This window comes from Nicotiana tabacum, chromosome 2 (genome assembly GCF_000715075.1).
Source record: "Nicotiana tabacum cultivar K326 chromosome 2, ASM71507v2, whole genome shotgun sequence".
NCBI lineage: Eukaryota > Viridiplantae > Streptophyta > Magnoliopsida > Solanales > Solanaceae > Nicotiana > Nicotiana tabacum.
In genome coordinates, this window is record NC_134081.1 from 8,555,164 (window position 1) to 8,571,032 (window position 15,869).

A 15,869-nucleotide genomic window follows, 5' to 3' on the forward strand; every position below is an offset into this window, starting at 1 on the left:
GATGGTGAGGACACGTGCCATCAGGTTAGCTGAACAGGCATCTGCATATACTGCTAGGGCTGCAAGAGGCCGGGGCTGAGTTAGAGGCCGAGGTAGAGGTCGAGGAAGGGCACGTGCTGCGACTAGAGCACCTATCAGAGCAACAATTGAGGAGCCATTAGTAGCTCCAGTTGGGGGATAGGTACCAAAAGAACCAATTGTTACCCCCAGACTTCAGGAGACTTTAGCACAGTTCCTGAGTATGTTTGGTACATTAACTCGGGCGGGATTAATTTCTGTTGCACCGAATATTTCGCAGATTGGAGGAGTAGCTCAGACTCCTACCACAACTCCAGAGCAACAAGTTCACGTTGGTCAGATTCCGGGTATAATTCCGGTACAACCTGTTATTCCGGTTCGGCCTGAGGTCAGGCCCGAGGCATCAACTTGAAAGGTTTAAGAAATACGATCCACCAACTTTCAGTGGTACAAATACACAGGATGCCCAAGAATTTCTAGAAAATTGTCACCGTATTTTCCGCACCATGGGTATTCTGGAGGTGAGCGGAGTTGCCTTTACTATATTTCAACTGTTAGGCGCAGCGTATAGGTGGAGGCAAATCTACGAAGAAGGTAGACCAGCCGATGCCACACCACCAACTTGGGCTCAATTTTTAGAAATGTTCTTGAAAGAATTTGTTCCCCCGACTCTCCGAGATGTGTGGCACACAGAGTTTGAATGGTTACGTCAGGGCACTATGACAGTGTCAGAATATGCTAACAGGTTCAGTGAGTTAGCCCGTCATGCACCTATCTTAGTTCCTACAATCAGAGAGCGGGTCCGCAGATTCATTGAGGGGCTCGAATATGATATTAAAATATGCATGGCTCGAGAATTGCAAACTGATACTCCATTTCAACAAGTAGTGGAGATTGCAAGAAAGATTGAGAGTGTTTTAGGCGAGGAAAGGGAGTCTAAGGAGGCCAAAAGGTCTCGAAGATCTGGAGGATTTATTGGATTTTACTCTCTAGCTAGGACCCATTATAGCGGAGTCTCGAGCAGTCGTCCAGCTCAGTCCGCATATCATATTAATCGGAGTGAGTCAGTAAGATCTTACGATGCACCGCCGACACGAGATTCTTACAGTGGTTATTCCAGTTATCTAGCACAGACTCAGTACGAGCAGCCGCGACCTCAGAGGTGTTGTTATGGGTGTGGTGATACTAGGCACATCATGAGAGATTATCTATACTTGGGAGGGGTGGATTTAATCAAAGCACTTAAGCTACGAGCTTTATTCCAATTAATACTCCACGTGCACAGTCAGTTAGAGGTGGAGGACAGGCGGGTAGTGGGCGCCTAAGAAGTGGAGGCCCGACCCGTTGATATAATCGACATGATTTGGCTGAGGCCGATACACCAGATGGTGTTGTTATAGTTATGATCCTGATTCAGTTAAAAAGGATATTTTTCTTTAATTTGATTCGGTTCTGAATATTGAGGTGAGACCTCCTATTATGCTCCACTTATGGGTGAGCTTAGTAATTTTTGTGACCCACTTCTATGTTTATCCCTGTTGGGAGATTTGAAGATGTGAGCCCGTGTCTGCCATTAATTTTGTACACCATTGAGGGCTATAAGTCCAAAAGTAATTTTTATTATTCATTACAGTGGGTTTAATGTATTTCAGAATAATTGATTCTAATTTTTATGAATTATACGCCCTACCGGTATGAGGGTTTATTATGTGTTATGAAAACTGTTTATGAAATATATTGAAAAGAAGAAAGAAAGGAAATTGAAAATTAAGTTGGCATAATGTGCAAAATACTTGTGATTCAGAGTTGAGGACGAGATCCTCGCATTTTATATATGATGTGAAATATTTAAACCGGGCTACAAGCCGCGGAGGAAGTTATATAAGGACGAGGTCCTTGTGGTAAAATATTTATGAGTTTAAAATTCTTCCTGTGGGAAATTTAATTTGTACCATAATATTAATAGGGAGTCATGCCTGTTAGGCTTATCTGATAGTTCTTATATATTTTCTGTGCATATTCAGCCATTTTTGTGCTATAAACGTTGAGTTTTAACCTATGAGATCAGTGCCCAGGTGGCGTTAAATGTGACTCATTAATCCGAGTAAGTAATCATGAGGTCTTCATGCCTCACATTATGTTGTTAGGAGTTGTTTTGGTGTTACTCTGGCAGGTGGATAGGCCCAATTACAGGGGAGACTCTATCGAAATTTTTGAAAAATTTGGGAGTTAGTAAAATTTGGAGGATTAGGATTTGCAAAGGAAGAGGTAAGTTATGTTATGTGTTTGAGGGTGAATGATCCTAAGCGGGGAAGAATGTAACACCACAGAAAAAGTTTTAAAGTACTTCAACACTATCAAGAAAATTGAAGTGTGCGTAGGCACGAGTTGCTATAGCCAGTTGAGACTAATACCGTGCGTTGTTGTGAAAAATCAGACCTTTTGTAATGTTGGAGTGTAAGAAATTGATCTTACAGTTTACAAATATGGATAAAAGGAATAATCTCAATTGAGATGGTGTTGTCAGGCTTATCTCGAATGCGGTAACGTGGGATCAATCGTGAATATATGTGTAAAAGTAAAATCATCAAATTGGTAACCTTCGAATAAGTCTTAGCACGTTCGAGGATGAACGTTTGTTTAAGAGGTGGAGAATGTAATAACCCGACTTGTTATTTTGAACATTTACACTCCTTCTAACTATTTGAAGTCTTGAATAGCTTCATATGATGTATTATGACGTGTGTGAATCGTCGGTTTTGATTTTTAAGTGTTTCGGGATTAGTTCGAAAGAATAAATTCCATGTTAGAAGCCTTAAGTTGAAAAGAGTTGATCGGAGTTTGACTTTTGAGCAGAACGACTCCGGAATGGGATTTTTATAGTGTCAATAGCTTCGTATGGAGATTTCAGACGTAGGCGTATGTCCAGATTTGGATTTGAAAGTCCGTAAGAGAATTCGACGCATTTTGGCGAAAGTTAGAAAATGGAAGATTTTAAGAAAAATGTCGACCGGGAGTTGACCTTGATGTATCAGGCTTGGACTTCGATTCCGGAAATTTGAATAGCTTCGTTACGTCATTTACGACTTGTGTGCAAAATTTGAGGTCATTCCAGATCGATTTGTTATGTGTTGGCACAAGACCTAAATTAGAACGAGATTATCTACATATATATAAAGGTGTTATATGATGCACGGCCTATCAAATGAAAGATCTTCGAGTCTAGTTTCTAACACTTCAAACCGTTTGTGATTTGGACTTTTCTACAAGAAGTTATGAACAAATTACCAAAGGCTAACAGAGGAGACTGCGGATGCGAAGCATCCGGGGTCGCATCCGAAAAAGGGGCTGGCAGTGAAGTGCTGCCATAGCATCCGGGGCAGCATCCGAAACCCAGAAATCTAGGCCTATAGATACAATTTCGGGGTTCATTTTCCCCACTTCATTTGGACGAATTTTGGAGCTCTTCTCCACTCTCTCAAGACCACCAACTCCTCTCTTCTTCAAGGTAAGAAATTCCCATTATCTTGATGTGAAATTTCATTATTTCTACACTAGTATTGATGAAATCTACACATAAAATACTTAGATCTTCAAGAAATTTCTTCAAGAACTCAAAGGAGGGTTTTGCAAGATTTCTTCCAAAAAGGTAATCCTACACCCTTAGACTTACATGTATGGATATATTATGGGAATATGAGTATCAATTAAGTATTAGAACTTATGGTATGGCGATTGGAAGCCATATGTTCCCAATTTAAATACATGACCATTGTAGAGATTGAAAGGTGATTATTTGATAAAATTTTGTTGGTTGGGTGCGGATGGATGGTCATGTACGTGATGTTGGAAGTTATGAATTGTTTAAGAATGATGGTGGGATAAATTATTGGTAAATGGTAGTAGTTGGATGAACTAATTTTATGGTTAAGATATGTAGAGATTCATGCCTACTAGGTGTTTGATAAAATGCCTAAATGACCAAAAATCTAGAAACTTATTTACTAATATTGGTGCAATTGTTTTGCATTATTGTAGATTGAAATTTGTTTAGTGTGGTGGACCATCGTAGTATTATTAAGGGGTAAATTTCAGATTTGTGTCGTCCGAAGGTGGCTTCACTCACGAAGATCATTAAAACATTGACTTAGTTTCGTCGAGGTAAGTGTCTTGCTTAACCTCGAGTGGGGGAATTACCCCTCAGGCATTGAGTATTATGTGTAAATTATGTAATTGAAATCCATGTACGCGAGGTGACAAGTACGTACTTGGTTTATATGTGCAAATTTCATTGATTAAAATAATTATACGCCCTTATGTATCAAATTGGAAATTATTGGCAATTATTAATTCCTCTATTTGTCATGCCTAGATCCTTGTTTGTTGAAATTGTTTTTACATGATGATTTGGTATGATTGCCACCTTGATTTTTATGTGAAATATTATTTTGTCGAGTTGTTCGCTTTCGGATATTTTATTAAGATTTATGTGCACATTATGGTCGAGCCGTGGGCTCCTTATTGTAGAAAATAATGTATTGTTGATTTATGTGGTAAGTTATAATATTTGAGCACTCGATGTGCAATTTGTGATATGTTGTATGATTTGAGCACCTGATGTGCAATCTGTGATATGTTGTATGATTTGACCACTCGATGTGCAATTTGTGATATGTTGTAAGATTTGAATACCTGATGTGCAATCTGTGATATGTTTTAAGATTTGAGCACTTGATGTGCAATCTGTGAAATGCTGTAATATTTGGGCACTTGAGGTGCAAGTTATATTATGCTGTGATATTTGGGCACTTGAGGTGCGATTTGTGAAATATTGTGATATTGATACGCATGCGGTGAGATAAGGGTGGCTTGAAACGCGTGGCTAGTAGGGGAACTACTAGAAGTCATTGCGGTGATATAAGGCCAGGGTGATGAAACGCATGCGGTGAGATAAGGGTAGCTTGAAACGCGTGGCTAGTAGGGGAACTACTAGAAGTCATGCGGTGTGATAAAGGTGGCTTGAAACGCGTGGCTAGTAGGGGAACTACTAGAAGTCATGCGGTGTGATAAGGGTGGCTAAAACGCGGGATGCTATTTCGGAAAAATAATTTCTTTAAAATTTAATGTGAAGGCTTCCGCGGTGATATAAGTAAATGAGATATTGTGAATTTATTTATGATTTGGGACTACGAGGAGGTACCTCGGGAGTGCCCTGTTGATATTTCTTTATTCATGTTCTTGCCTTGGGTGATTTGGTTTTATTTAATATGTAAATTCTTGTCTTCTTCCGTGGTGTACTAGTTGACTTTATTATTATGTATTTTGTGCTCCTAGTTGTATTGTGTAGACTTTGGCTTTTTAGCACGAGACTCTGAAGAAGTATATTTCTGGTTTTTCTTACTGATTTTCGATGATTGAGTTGATTTAAATAAAAAGAATTATTATTATGTTTTAAATTAAATAGTTTTGCAACCAAACTAGTAGTTTATCTGATGCTTTGATATAAGTGCAAAGATATTTTCTTCACCCAAATGATTTCAAAATAAAAAAATTAAATTAAATTCTTTGTTGATTTCTTACTTGATTTAAAAACTTTTAAACTCACTTTAGTGGAAATAAATTGATCATGTGGATCTTATATACATTGAGGATATTGGCATATGCATTGTTCGTGTGATTGTGATATGAAATGTGGGCACGAGATGCTGTGATTAAATGATAATGATATTTGGCATGTGAGTTATCCGTGCAGTTGTGATATGAAATGAGGGCACGATGTGCTGGAGAAATATAATGATTTAATAATGGGTTGAGACCCGTATTTATGAAAAATATGAAATTGGGTTGAGACCCGTATTTTTATTATTATGAAATGAGGTGTCACATGGTGACTTTTTAATTGAAGAATTATATTCAAAATATTTATTTGGAAGGATTTCTTTTTATTTAGAAAGTATTATATGAAAGAATTGTATTTGAAAGATAATTATTTGAGGAAAATTATATTTGAAAGAGAGTTAATTGGTAGAATTATATGTGAAGGATATTTAATTGAAGAACTTGATTTAACTGGGTGTAATTGTATTTATTAATTGTTGAGCGATATTAAATGGTGATCTTATTGTCTTACGGTGCATATCATTGGTTGTTTTATGTTGCCTTGTTGTGATATCACTGGTTGAGTTGTTGTTATCATTGTTAGTTATTTTCTAGTACTATTGTATACTGCTATATTGCACAGGGTATTAGACTAGTGAGTGTCTTGACTCTACCTCGTCTCTACTCCATTAAGGTTAGTCTTGATACTTACTGGGCACCGCTGTGGTGTACTCACTCTACACTTCTGCACATTTTTGTGTAGAGCCAGGTATTGAAGATAACAGACTTGAGCAGAGCTAAAGCGAGGTCGTAAGGATTCAAGGTAGAGCTGCTTGGTCGTCGCAGTTCCTTGGAGTCCCTTGGAGTCTTTCCATTTCATTGTATTTTAATCAAACAGTATTATATATTCGGTCCTCGTGATTATTCTATGTATTCAGTTAAAGTTCGTGACTAAGTACTACCAGTCTTGGGAGGTTGTATATTGTAATTATTTCCGCTGTTAGTTTTGGTTACTTATTAAATTCAAAAACAAATGGCTTCAAAAATGCAATGAAAATCGGCTTACCTAGTCTTAGAGACTAGGTGCCATCACGATGCCTGTGGTGGGATTTTGGGTCGTGACAGGATGTGAACACAAATATATTATTGTATGTTCTAATATAAGTTCGCAAATGTTTTGATTCCTCACTATTTTCCAGATAAAGATTTCTTAACTCTGTTGACATTTCATGTGAAATTAATTGAATAGAACCGTTATCACAATAGAATACAGGCGAATCATAATCAATTTTTTTTGCTCCACAAAATTGGTATTTCGGTACTTCTTTCAATTTAACATAAGTATTTTCTGCTTGCATACTACTCGAACAACCAGGTTCTGTGAAAATATACCCTGCATATGAAAACTCTAGTATTGAGGAGATTATTAACCCAGGAAAAAGGTAATCACTATTATTCTTAGTAGATGTAGTTTAAACAAACCTTGATTTTTAGTCATACCTATTCTTTTTCTTGAAAAGTGATATCTCCGTAAGCAGGGGCATATGCATCTTATTGCGGTCGGTGTCTTTGTCGAATTTGTTTACTGGATATGCATAAGAAAAATAAAAATATTAAGTATAAATATAAAAAATAATACTGCTTATTATTATAGTGATTTGTTCATTAGTCCACTTCTTCTAATTGTAACACCACTTATGAAATATCCTGCATATGCCATTGTCCATAAGTTGCCTTTGTCCATGAAGGTGCCATTGATCTACGATTTAATTAACGCTTATATTGTTATTTCTTTGAAACAATACGTGCGGATTTTGTAAAAATCAATTGGCTGCTTCAATTTTTATGGAAATTTGATTTTTTTCTTTATAGAAAAGGCCTATATGCGAAAAGCTTCTGTTGTTTAATCGACAAGGGCAAATCTACCCTATTTTTATAACAACAATGGTATATTTGAGTTTTACCTCAACTATCAGTGAAGGGCAAATATAGACTATTCCATACAGTTCAGAGACAAATTTGGACATCTTTCCCTTTATTAGAAAGGATCATATAAAGCGATTTTAATAAGTTTGAATACTCTAATCAACTACGCTAAAGTTAGATCCAATCGAAGTCACATTCTCTTTCATACGAGGTTAATACAAGAATTACCGGAGACACCACATCTCATAATCACAAATTATGGATCCCAAATCACTTGGCATCTTGTGCCCACATTACCAATCATAACTGTACGGATAATTCACATGCTTAACGGACAACTCACGTGTCAATACCATTAATACTTTGTATCTGCACAGATAACTCACGTGTTAACTGCAACAATCTTCATTTTCTTCTACAGCAAAAATATTTGACATTTTTTTTTTGCTTCGTGTTGTTCTTGTTGTGTTATTTTTGTTATTATTATTTATATGTGGAGGGTTTTTGAATGTGAGGTTTTGTTGAAGGGTTTTTGAGAAGATATTAAATACGCGTGAAGATATTTATAAATGTACCGACTGTATCTTCAATAGAATAGTGATTTCATTTCCTCTTCCGGCTAACTCTCTCTCTAAAACTTCCCCATTGTTACACCTTCAAATCTCTTGCATTTTAGGAACTAAGTATTTATGCTTTAAAAAGGACTTAAAAGAAGATTCATTTCATTTACGTTGCACGTGCGGATAACATAATATCGTGTGGTAACAAAGTCGCTACGAGTAGGTAGTAGTAGCAATTAAGTCAATTTAAAAAGATAGACAAATACTAATTGAGGTAATTAAACATAGTGCAATACATGCTAGCAACAAGAAAGATATAAACGATCTCCCCCACCAACCCCGTCCTTGCATCTCCTAGCTTCATAAACACACATCGATCTCTTTTGAGCTAAAAAGCAAGTGATGTAGTTCACTAAAAATGGTATCATGTCAAAGATTTGAATTTAGAATTTAAGTTTTATGTAGTGCTAAAAAATATCTTTACAATTAGGTCATTTATTAGGTAATTATATGTAAATCTTTTGATAAGTATTAATTTGTAATTTATAAAAAAATATTATCAACAAGCTATTACAAGTTAAAATTTACTAATCGTGTAAAAGAAATCTTTACACGGTCAATGTATATAATATATATCCTTAAATTTAAGCAATTTCAAACAATAAATGTGATGCTTAATTACGTTAATTTAACAAGATAGGTCGAATGAAAATAGAACCAAGTTATGGTCATTGGGCAAAACTGTCACGACCCGGAATTCCCACCTTCGGGATCGTGATGGCGCCTAATATTTCACTTGCTAGGCAAGTCAACGTTAGAGGATTCTTTAAACCAATTTTTAGTCAATTTCAATAGCATAATCAATTAAGCCAAATAGATGCTAAAACTGAAATGCGGAATAACATAAAGCCCATAATATTTAATACAATACGGATCTGGAGTCACAACTCACGAGCTTCTAAGATTTTCTACAAACAGAGTCTGAACGAAATACAACTGTTCTGAATGAAAAGAAATAATAAAATAAGAAAACTAGAAAGGGACTCCAAGGTCTACGGACGCCAGCAGATCTACCTTAAGTCTCCGATAAGCAAGTCCGGCCTGCCGAGTCTCACGATCAGCTAGGGCCGGTACCAAAATATGCACAAGAAGTGTAGAGTGTAGTATGAGTACAACCGACTCCATGTACTCGTAAGTGTCAAGCCTAACCTCGACGAAGTAGTGACGAGGCTATGATAAGGCACCCACATAATAAACCTGTGCAGATAACAGTATATGTACAAGAAAACAACAATAACAACTAAACATGTACTATTGGGAGGGGGCATGCTAAAGGGGCACAAGATATAAGAGATACAACGGAAATGATAACCAGAACAGTCAACATGCTTTTAACCAGTGAAAACAACTAAACACAATGAAGAAAATTGCACATCTCAACCTCACAATGAAACAATAATACTGCACGGCATCACCCTTCGTGCTTTTACTCTCAGCCTCACAATATAAACCAATAGATACAACACGGCATCACCCTTCGTGCATTAACTCTCATAACATGGCACGGCATCACCCTTCGTGCATTAACACTCACAATATGGAACGACATCACCCTTCGTGCTTTAACACTTACAATATGGCACGACATCACCCTTTGTGCATTAACACTCACAATATGGCACGACATTACCCTTCGTGCTTCAACACTCACAATATGGCACGACATCACCCTTCATGCATTAACACTCATAATATGGCATGGAATCACCCTTCGTACATTAACACTCTCCCTTACCACATAACAATGAATAAGTAATAGCAGAGAGATAGAATCAACAAAAATAAGCCTTACTTCAACAATTGTTCCACAATACCAATCTCAACTTTAGAATCAATACTCAATTATCACAAAAGACCGTAAACACGATAAGAACAATCAATTTAGTAAGTTACTAGTCTAAGCATGGATAACAAGATCAAAGTAAGCAATAAACTACAAGAAACAAGTCCCCACCCGCATGCTTTAACCCGACAACAACATATAATTACTCATCACCTCACATATACGTTGTACCCAATATCTAAACATGTAGCAAATAGACAAACAAGTCCTAATCCCTCAAGTCAAGGTTAACCATTATATTTACCTCGCTTCAAAGGTCCACTCAAAGCTAAATCACAGCTTTGCCTTTCAAACAAGCCTCCGAACCAATAGAATCTAAAACATTACCAACCAGACGATTCAAATTAAGCCTTAGGAACTATCCACGATTGCAAAGGATTCAATTTAGGTCATTTATTGAAAAAGTCAACAACAGTCAACCCCCAGGCCCGCTTGGTCCAAACCCGAAATTCGGACCAAAACTCGATTACCCATTCACCCCCGAGCCCGGTTATGTAATTTATTTTGGAATCCGACCTCAATTTGAGATCTAAATTCCCATTTTACAAAAATCCCTAATTCTACCCAAAACCCCCAATTTCCACCATGAAAATACAAGATTTTTGATTGAAATCTTAGGAAATGTAGTGAATTGAAAGAAACTAGTTTAGAATCACTTACCAATGAGTTGGGGAAGAAAGGTTCTTTGAAAAATCGCCTCTAGGGTTTGTTGTTTGAAAATTTGAGAGAATGAACCAGAATCCCGTCTAAGTCCCATTTTGATCAGTTGCAGATATCGCATTTGCGACCTGGGGTTCGCAATTGTAAACTCCGCAAATGCGAGAATTGCTTCGCAAATGCGAAGACTCCCCCATCTCTGCTAACATCACATTTGCGATAGTTTGTTCGTAAATGCGAACTTTGACCTTCCAAAATTGCGACCGTTTAATCGCAATTGCGATCACTGTACCCCCTTGACCCACTTCGCAAATGCGAACTTGAGGTGCCCTAGCTACTCTTCGCAAATGCGATGAGTTGCTCGCAGATGCGAACCCATCAGAGGTCGCAGATGCGAGGTCTGAGGCCTGCACCAAAATTTGAAGCACATCAGCAATGTTCTAAGTCAAATTCCACTCCGTTGCCTATCTGAAACTCACCCGAACCCTCGGGGCTCTAAACCAATTATGCACACAAGTCTAAAAATATCACAACTGAACTTGCTCGCGTGATCAAATCGCCAAAAATAATACCTAGAACTACGAATTTAGCATTAAATCAAAGGAAATTTTCAAGAAAACTCATGAACTTCTAATTTCACAACATGACATCCGAATCACGTCAAACCAACTCCATTTCTCACCAAATTTGACAGAAAAGTCATAAATATAGTATTGGACCTATATCGGGTTTCAAAACCAAAATACAAACCCGATATCCAAAAAGTCAAACATTGGTCAAACATTTCAAAATCACTAAGCCTTTAACTTTCAAATTTCAATAAAGCGCGATAACTCGGGCTAGGGACTTTCAAATTTGATTTCGGGCATACGCCCAAGTTCTAAATCATGATACGGACCCACTGGGACCATTAAAATACGAATCCGGATCCGTTTGCTCAAAACGTTGACCGAAGCCAACTCAAATAGATTTAAGGTAAAAATTTCATATTTTCTCAGTTTTTAACATAAACGCTTTCTAGAAATACGCCCGGACTGCGCACACAAATTGAGAAGGGTTAAGATGAGGTATTTAAGGCTTCAAAGCACAGAATTAGGTTCTAAAACATAAGATGACCTATCGGGTCATCACAAAAACTTGAAAGTAAACATTATAAGCAATATTTGCCCACACGGCTAAACTTGTGACTAATTCAATAGTACTTGTCGTTCGCAAAACTCGTGAACAATTAAGCAAACATAATTTTTTAATTCTTACGATTGTACAACGTCAAGACTATTTTTACAAAACTTTCTTAAATGGAAACAAAATATAGTAGTCTCAAATCATCCTATTTTGTGCACATCTCCCTTAAATTACTTATATGTCCTATAGTGTAGCAATTTCTCCAAAGGAACAATGGGGTCAAAGTAGGCATTTGGACATAAAATATGTGAGAGTTAAAAGAAAAAAATTAAAATTAATTTAATCAAAATTAAAAATTTGAAATATTATTTGGACATACATTTTAAATACAAAAATATTACACTTTTGTGAGAGAAAAATATTTTTTTACCTAAAAGATAGGTTAAAGCCACATTTTCAAATTTAAAACCCATGTTCAAATTTTTTTGAAACTCATCTTTAAGAATTCAGTCAAATGTATAATGGTACTAAATGGCTTGATGAAATGCATAATGTGTTAAGTTGTACATGACATCACCAGTCCTACTACAGCGAGGGCAGCACATGTGCTCCAGTGGAGGAGCAGGTACCAGATATTGTTGAGCCGGTGGGACCAGCTTAGACACCAGCGATACTTATTGTGATACCTGGTCTTCAGGAGGCTTTGGCTCAGATTTTGAGTCTGTGTATGAGCTTGGCTCAGGCACTTTCAATGCAAGTTGCACTAGCTACCTCACAGGCTGGGGGAGGAGCTGATACTCTCGCCGCCCGTACTCTAGAGCAGCTAGCTCAGGCTCATCATATACTAGGGGTGTTATAAGTTCAGCCAGTTGTTGTTACTCGGGCCGAGGTTAGTCCACTTATGACTGAAGTGGAGCAGAGGAGGTTGTAGCAATTTAGAAAGCTTGATCCGCTCAAGTTCAGTGGAGGAGAGTTAGAGGATGCTCAGGAGTTTTTGGACCGGTATCATCAAATTCTTCACATAACTAGTATTGTGGATGTCAGCGGACTTGCTTTCACTACCTTTTAGCTGATAGGGGCAGCCTACAGATGGTGGTGTGATTTTGAGTTGGGCAGGCTAGTTGACGCAGCACCACTTACGTGGCATGAGTTTGCAATTCTCTTCTTAGAGAAGTTTATTCCACGGACTCGTAAAGAGGAGTTGCGTAAGGCATTTGAGCAACTACGCCACAGAGATATGACTGTGACACAGTATGAGATAAGATTCGCGGATTAGCCTGTCATGCCATGTTTCCACTAAGAGAAAAAAGATCAGGAAGTTCATTGATGGCCTCAACTATGGTCTACATTACATTATGGCTTGAGAGGCCGAGATGAATTCTAGGTTTGACCAGGTGGTCGAGATTTCTAGACGCTTTGAACAGGTTCGTCTTGCTGTGGAGATAGGTTTCCGGTTCGTGAACCGAATGTCTCACCTGGCGACTCCAGACCGGCTGGCCTGCCAGCGGTAGTGGGAATTCTCCCGTTCCCTGGTCAAAGGCCGGGGTATCCCGATCCGGATGCCACGAAAATTTAGGGAAGCCTTTTTCTTAAAAGACTTTCTGCGACCGGTGAGAAAGCGGACGACTTTAGGGCTTAAAGCCGGCTGAGACTCCCGCGCAGTAGGAGCGGACTGAGTCGGTATTCGTCTACGAGAGGCGCACTCGTATGCCTTTCGATCGCAAGCTTGAGAGGGAGGAGTGGGAGGGCAAGAGGACCTGTGGGTTAGGTTGTTTTAGTAGTGCCTCATTGGAGGCGAGTCACAGCACAACAGAGGTAGTCCTTTTAGGGCCGCTCAGATGGCTCATCAGGTTCCTCGTGGTTCATCAGCTAGCCACGATTCATACAACACTTGTCCGGTCCAGTCGTCAATATGTAGTGTGGGACATGGTAGCCTACACAACTATTCTGTGCTACATTACTGACGTTTCCCAAACCTCGTTGCGCTCGGATATTCGTTTTATGTGATTCTTTTTGTAATTTATGTATTTCTCGTAGATCTAGATAGATATTGAGACGCAACATAGTTTTACTATGTCAATATTGATAAAAGTGTATGTTATCCTATTCAATTTGTTCGCCTAAATTTGTGCAAGATTTTCATTCTTCTTTAGTAAAAATCAGATGATCTAAAAGGATTGCATGATAGAAATCTCATGGTAATGTTGTTTTTAATTTCAATTTGAACATATGAAATTCTATTTAAGAAAAAGAGATAGATACTTTAGTGAACATTATTAAAGATAAAAAGTTTCTACTTATTGGTAAAAATGTCAACTTGTGTTTGTTGTCTAGCTTGCTCCATTTAACTACTTTAATTTACTACTTCAACTAGCAGGGATCGAACCTCGACAAAAGCATTGAGTAGAGAGTATAGGAGTAGAATAGAGATATGTCAAAGGTCTTGGTTGCGCGCATGGTGCAATGTACATGACATATGGCTTCATATTTCTCCAGGTCTTGGCTGGGAAAATGTAAACCTAAAAGCATGACCTGGTTTTCGGTATCATATGTTCTTTTGATGTTTGCATGACATGGCTTATGTATGTGGTCAACTCGAGGACAAGTGCATTGGTACTCATCACACGTTTGCATATGTCGCTAGCATATTCTCAAGGATCTGAATGGTCCGCTCAGACTGCCAATCCGTCTGTGAGTGAAATACAATGCTAAGCTCGACCTGCGTGCCTAACTCTCACTGAACAACTCTCTAAAAGTGCAGTGTTATCTTAATGCCCCAATTAGATATGATATAAATAGACACACCATACAAACGAATAATCTCTCTGATGTAGATCTGTTCCAACTTTCCTGAAGTGTAAGAAGTCATGACCGAAATAAAATGCGCAGATTTGGTCAATCTATCCACAATGACCCAAACAACGTCAAACCTTCTCAAGTTCCCTGGCAATCCTACCACGAAATCCATAGTAATGTGCTCAAGGATCAGGAAATTATTTTTCAGCCTTATAATTGGTGAAATGTAAACTTTTTTTAGGGTTCATGAATAACACTTTCAGTTTTATCAGTGGGAATTATTATAAATATTATCCAATAAAATTGTCTTCTCCTAAAATAAATCTGAATCAAGTATAGAGAGATATTGATCTATTATTTAACTTTAAACTAAGTATTCATAATGAATTGAATTTCTTCTCAATTTATAAAAGAAAGGAAGCAGTTGCGAGCCTTTTCAGAAAATTGTTGTAAGGCTTTTCTGGAGCTGCTTTTAAGTTGTCTGCATGAGTTGCTCGGAACCTGCATGTTTATTAAGAAACTGTTCCAAATCATTTCATTGAGTTGCTTGCAATCTGCCTCATCGGCTGCTTACAACCTGCCTCATCGGCTGCTTGTAAACCGCCTACTTCTTATAGATAAACTTCAACGGAGTGCTAAATGGATTATCTACAACAAAGTATTAAACGAATAAGCTTCATCAGGAAGATTATCTCTAGGGGAGTATTAATTACATATATACAATATAATATTTTCATAACACTCTCCTTAGATGTTCATTAATAAATATTGTGCCTCCTTAGAATCTTAATAGGATACAATCCAGTGGGAAACAATCCTAGTGAAGAAAGAGAAGAAGTGGGGAAGTGATAATATACGATGATGGTGAAAATGGAGTTTTGGTTTTGGAAATAAATAATGAATTGGTAAAGAGGTTTAATTTGAATTCTCTAGTGTGCGTCCATCCCAATTTATACGAAGGTATTCGAATTTCGAGAGTCAAACGAAATATTTTTTGACTGTAATTCTTTCATATGCCTTTTAAGTTTTTTGAATAATTAATTATTGTAACTTATAATACTTTTTATGTAGTTTCTAAATATATAAATTTTATTTTTAAAAATTGAAAATTTCTATGTCCAAATGCATGGTCAAAATTAAGAAGTTTGAATCTCGAAGAGCAAAAACTGTCACATAAATATAATGGAATATCAATGTTATAGGGTTTTAAGTTATAGAAATTGAACTCCAATATATTGTCCTAGAGTTCCAAGTTACAAATGTTGAGCTACAATATCCCGGAGTTC